At 42.9% G+C, this 6,000-nt stretch overlaps 1 protein-coding gene across 4 annotated transcripts in view; it reads left to right on the top strand.

Moving 5' to 3' along the window:
* The first annotated feature begins 3,507 nt into the window (after nt 1-3,507).
* Nucleotides 3,508-6,000, top strand: part of FAM81A (family with sequence similarity 81 member A) — a 39,575-nt gene continuing 37,082 nt past the window's right edge. For 3 of the 4 annotated variants that reach the window (XM_048867085.2, XM_048867087.2, XM_048867086.2), the window contains exon 1: nt 3,508-3,934. The gene's annotated coding sequence lies outside the window, so the exon portion shown is untranslated. The remainder of the gene's footprint in view (nt 3,935-6,000) is intronic. The other variant, XM_048867089.2, reaches the window with a different exon arrangement.

The raw sequence follows: 6,000 nt of genomic DNA, 5'->3' as shown, positions 1-6,000 counted from the left end.
CTCCATGAAACTTCTACCCTCAGCATCAATAGTAGAGTCCACAAGAGTGCACTTCATCTGCAAAAGCAGCCCTTGCTTGCAAAACTAAGTAGAGGGGATTTAGAGGTCCAAGAGGCAAAGTATCATGTAGGATGTTTGGTGTCTCTGCAACAAAGCCAGGGAGAAGAAAACGGAGCAAATCAACACAGAGAAGATGTCACGTGGCATTGCCTTCGCTGAACTGATAGCATACATTGAAGAGACAAGAATGAATGAAAACTAGCAGACCTCACAAGGCTCTATACTGCTAGACTAGAACAGCTGGGAATGACACTGGCAGGGCACATTCACAGCACTGAATTAAAATCCCACATCATTTCACTACTCCAGATCTCCAAGCACACATGACGTGCTTCTTGCCTTCAACCAGGATATTGGATATGCACTCCAAAAAAGCATGTGAGGAAGACTGTGAGGAAGAAGCTCTTCACCTATCCCAAACAGCAACAATGACTCAAATGAAAACAGAATTTCATGGATCGTTTGACCCAGGATGCCAAGAAAAATCTGTTCCCAAGTCACTGTTGGCACTGATGTCCATGATATTGGATGGTCCAAACATTAAAACTCACTCAGAGCAAGTTTCCATTCATCCAGCTACCTTTACTTTGGGATAGCTGTTGAAGTACAACAGAAATATCTGTTACCATGAAGGAACAGAAAGTTTGTACCACAACAAAGCATGAGAAATGCATTTACCTATCTATGTTGGTTTGACACTTCATGCACAGACATGAAAAAGTGAGCTACCAGATACCTTTACGTTTGGATTGGCCATCTCCTATGACAGAGTGTTGGCCATCTCTACCAGCAAACAGAGCATGCCAACACTTGGAGGTTGAGAATGTAGTCTGTCCTCCAAAGCTTTGTGATGTATTGTTCACTACTGTGGCTGTAGACATCACAGACCATAATCCCAGCCGCACCACAGCAACAGACTCCTTCCACAAAACTAGGATACCACTTTCTTCAGCCTCCCAGTACTTAAGTGGAGGGAGATGTCCATGGAATTTCCATCCTTGACTGTGAGACTGTAGTATCAGTGAAGGAGATTTTATCATCACTTTCTGAGTCTTACACAATTGTCCCTCCAATGATCTTAAGAAAATGAATACTCCCATCCCTGCTGCAAATGTTGAAATCAAGACTGATTACCCAAGCCCTGCAGGAAGAATGCAGGTGGCTTGAACAAGTTAAGCAAGCAGCAAGTCTGGATACCTTCAATGGAGATGAACACATTTCCTGGGCAACTTACCATGCCAGCAAGCATCCAGTGCCAGACTTCGCTCCAGTCATCAATGAGCTTCTTCCCGTCTTTCCAGATGACTCGAAGTCTGTGGCAGTGATTCATCATGTCATGGATGTGATAAGGAACACTGTACTCCACCTAAATCCATGTCAAGTGACAGTGATCACTGAGGACTAACCCCTTCTCACCATACCCAAACAGATACAGTGGACCTGGCTTGCTGGGTATGGTGAGGACAAATCTGTCATTATGTGGTCATCTGGAAATGGCAAGTTTAATTGGAGATTGGCTAGAAGATAGTGAATGAATAGGAGCTTTTGTTCAGGCCAAAGTGGCCTCCCTAGGAATGGCTGACTTCTTGAAAGAGTCTCATGTCATACATACTAGACATGCCCATTGAGTAACTGCCAAAAGTCTGTGCATCTTGCTCCAAAATGCACACATACCGTATACGCAATGTCTCAGGGAAGATGAGGCCCTCATGAGGTATAAATGGTGTGACAAGTGAAAATTAGAAAACCCAGTGTTCCACTTCTGGCATACCACACTTAATTTGGATCTTCTTGTATTGACCTATGTGTTGTAAATGTGCCAGGCAAACTTTGCTCTCTACAATGAATGCCTTGGAAAGCTCTCACCCTGGTTCTTTGTGTTAGATCATAGTAATTATGTTCGTTGGGTGCCTGTTCACCTCCAAGATAAGATAAGCCTTCACACAGTGCATCCAGACACAGCTAGAGAGTTCCTAAAAGGAAACATCAGTTTGCAAGACACAACATGTTTTCTCTGCAGTCATGCTTGACCAGCCTCATGAGCAAAATCATACCATAATCAAAAGGGATGGTGGAGCTGTTGGTCTAACACAAAGTACAGAGGCCCTTTGGCTCTGGATGGTAATGGGACCAGAGATGGCCAGGTTGATAGAGGCTTGAGAAGACTAATAGAGATACCATGTATGTATTACTATAACTATAGTGCTCTGCATTATTTGCATACCAGAAACTCGTGAAAATTATTGGAGTCATCAAATAAATGGGAATTTAGTTGCACAACGGATGCAATATTTGCCCCTTATTTTTGTTCACATACACAGGCACTCACTCCCTCACATACTCTTTGGAAAAAGAAGAAGCAAACAAGTCAATTTTACTTGTACATTTGACACCCTTAAACCCCAATCCTGGAAATAATAATATACACGAGTAACTTTAGGTACCTGAGTAGTCCTTTTGAAATCAAGAGGACTACTCAGATGCATAAAGTAAGCATGTTCTATTGTGTCAGGATCAGGGAATAAATTTGTAATTAGGTCCAATGATTGTCAGAAATGAGTTACTGTTTCATTTCAGACTTGATTCTCTGAGGTGCAGTTGACTTTAATATAAACAGAGGGCAATCAATGCCCTATAGGTTCAAACCCTTAGTTGCTTTTATTTAAAAGTATGTGCATGTCAGGAAGCTATTTAACCTTCAGACATACCAGATGGTTAGCACTGTGATGATTTGTGTTGGCAGCAGTAGTGGGATTTGATATCTATTTCAGCCAAAGGCAAATGTAGCTTAGGCTCTACTTTTGGGATTGTTGCAACAGATCTGATTTTACTTACTTTTGGTTTGTACCACTGTAACTCTAATGAAGTCAACAGACTCACACCAGCATGAGAGCAGAAGCAGACCCAATGTTCACCATTTTTGCTGGCTACTCTTTCCCCTAGTTTATATATCTGATTTGTGCATGCAAATGTAGGTCAATGCACGCTTCATGGGCTCTAACACACACACACTCTTACTTTTTACAGGCACAAAATAGTACACTGGCTTTGAGACCAACAGAAAATATAAGTAATTGTTTTTAACTTCTCACTGATTCAAATTGGCACAGTTTGACAGCCCTGTATTCTACCAGGATTTTCCATACACTGTGGGGAAAAATCCCTTATAGTCCAGATCCTCATCTTGTTGATACCATTAGGAATTCAGAGTAACTCCAATTAAATCGATCACCTTTCTCAAGCAAGAGATTGACTAGAGCAGGGGCTTCAGCGGACTGTATTGAACAGAATGCAAGCTATCCAGAGCCACTGCATTTATACTTGGCCCAATACTGTGCTAGAATCTGTCACCGTTAGTCATTCATGCTGTAACATATGGAATACGGTTTTTATTTGCTGTGTCTTTCCCCTCCCTGTTCTGCAAGGCGTTGACACTGCCATGAAATAGATTGTGAGGAAATGGTGATAAGAAGGGATTTGTTCTGGTTGTTGGATGGAGTGTGAATATTTGCCTCCTATAAATAAGTCTCTCTCTCTCGCTCTCTGTTTATTAGGAGAACCCTGGCTCCCTCTGATTGAGCTGCAGGTTTCTATGGAGACAGCGTCCTGGCAACAACTCTCAGCAGCCGTTTTCTTCCCATCTACCAGGCCTAGTGGCAACAGGCCCCGCGGAGAGGGAGAGGACCTGGCTGCCACTAGCAGCAGGAAGGGACGGATGGACATCCAGGGTGTCTAGCTGCGATCTGTGAATCTTTGCATACAGCTATCCCAGAAGTAAAAACATATTAAAAAGCCGAGCAGAGACACTCAGCAGAGAGGTTGCTAGGATGCAAGGGAAGGATGGGCAGCCATGTCCTGCCCTAATCCGACACTGGTGAGTGAATACAGGAGCTTTAATACAACTAAGAGTCTGTCTGAACTTTGCCCCTCTCTGTCGCATGACAATATGGTGATGTTTGTGTTGTGCTGTTATGTCAATTTCCTCCCCATCATAGCATTTCCACAATCATCCCCATATTCTCAGACGATCCCTCATGGACGTATGCTGCAGTCATTTTAGGGGACCTGTAAAACTTCATAATATGGCAATGCAGTGTATGTAGTGTAGGGACTTGTTTGATGTAGCAAAGTGATGGGCTTTTTGTTTTTTGACCCATTCTCACACTGGGTCATGACACTAACATTTCTGCTCACTCCGAAACACCATCCTGGTATGTTGCAATGCTCCAGTGCAACATTGTGATTCTTGAGTTCGTCCCTGCCATGCCCTCCCAAAGGGTCCCTTGTTACAACCTTGTCGCCTCCAAAGGTATTCCTGGACTGTTTTGAGACAGGAAGGATGATCCAGTGGTTTGGGCATTAGCCTAGGACTTGGGAAGCCCTTCAAGTCCTGCTCTTCAACTTCTTGTGTGGATTTAAGACAAATCACTTAGCTTCTCTGTGCCTGAGTTCCCTGACTCTAAAATGGGGATAATAGCACTTCCCTACCTCACAAGATAAATCCATTACAGACTGTGAGGTACGCAGATCCTAGTGTATGTATCTTAGGTAGATTTCAATGTTATGAAAGCTACAGAACAGAACTGCTACCATTGTGAATATGTATGGTACTTGTATGGCCCTCATTGTCGTAGAATCTGAGCACCTCAAAATCTGTAATCTATTTACCCTCACAACACCCCAGTAAGGTAGAGCGTGCTATTGTACCCATTTTACAGATGGGTATCTGAAGCACAGAGAACTAAGAGACTTGTTCAAGGTCACACAGGAAAACTATCGCAGAGCAGGGAATTGAGCCCAGTCTCCCAAGTCCTAAGCTAGTGCCTAAATCATTAGAACATCCTTCTTCTCATCCCCCCAGAAATCAAATGTGCAGGGCAATGGGTGCTTTCAGGATGTGGCAGAGGGAGAGGTATGCCACAACAAAACAGGATCAAACCTGAATTTATGTATGTCTGTTTCTTTACTCTTGCATGTAGTTTTATCTTTAGTTTCAAGTTTTGTGTTTCTGATGTCAATGATCTACAGGAATAACAGTGAGGTATTCCAGGTTCATATGAGACAGAAGTTGTGGTAGGCTTCAAGTGAGTGGGTATTTTTGCAATCAGGTATGGAACTTATGGCTGTGAGATATCCATGTATCTGCAATTTGATAAATGTAGAATATTCAGAAAAGAACTCATGAAATAATCTTGTAAATCTGATAATATTGATTACTGTCTTGTGCTTTAAGTTAATATATCAAACAGTAAAATTAATTTAAAATAACTACTGACTTAAAAGGTTAAACATTTGGGGTCTGGACTTCTATTAGGTTCAGTGGAACTATGCCAATTTACACCAGCTCAGGATCTGTCCCTGAGAGTTACATTTTTCTTTTGCTGCACACCTGTTAACATTAATGGGTATTACACACATACATAGAGAGGGAATATAACTATTAGTTCTGACATGTAGCTATTATTATTTACAGGACATACATACACTTCCAGAACTGCAGAGAGCTGTGTGGAATTTGAATGCTGGTGGACAAGATGCTGGAGACTTGGTCTCTGAAAAAGTGCGGAATTTAGGGCTTGATCAAGTTAGTGGGAGTATTTCCATTGACTTGAATGGGCTTTGGATCAGGCCTTTACTGAGGCTTGCCCATTAGACACACAAAGCCCAATCATGGCGTCCTTACCCAGTGTGTATTCAGTATGTAGTAGAGCAAAATCCCAGGGTATGTCTACAATGGAATTAAGCACCCATGGCTGGCCTGTGTCAGCTGGCTCAGGCTGCGGGATTCTAAAATTGTGGTCTAGACGTTCAGGCTCAGGCTGAAACCTGGAGTCTGGGACCCTCCCCCTCTCGTGGGGTCCTGAGAATGCCCACAGAGCAATTTCACAGCTCTGTAGCCTGAGCCCCACGACCCTGTGTCAACTGAGATGGGCCAGCCGT

The sequence above is a fragment of the Caretta caretta genome, chromosome 10 (genome assembly GCF_965140235.1).
Source record: "Caretta caretta isolate rCarCar2 chromosome 10, rCarCar1.hap1, whole genome shotgun sequence".
Lineage (NCBI taxonomy): Eukaryota > Metazoa > Chordata > Testudines > Cheloniidae > Caretta > Caretta caretta.
Note: the sequence above shows the minus strand (reverse complement) of the source record. Positions and strands in the feature narration are given on the sequence as shown.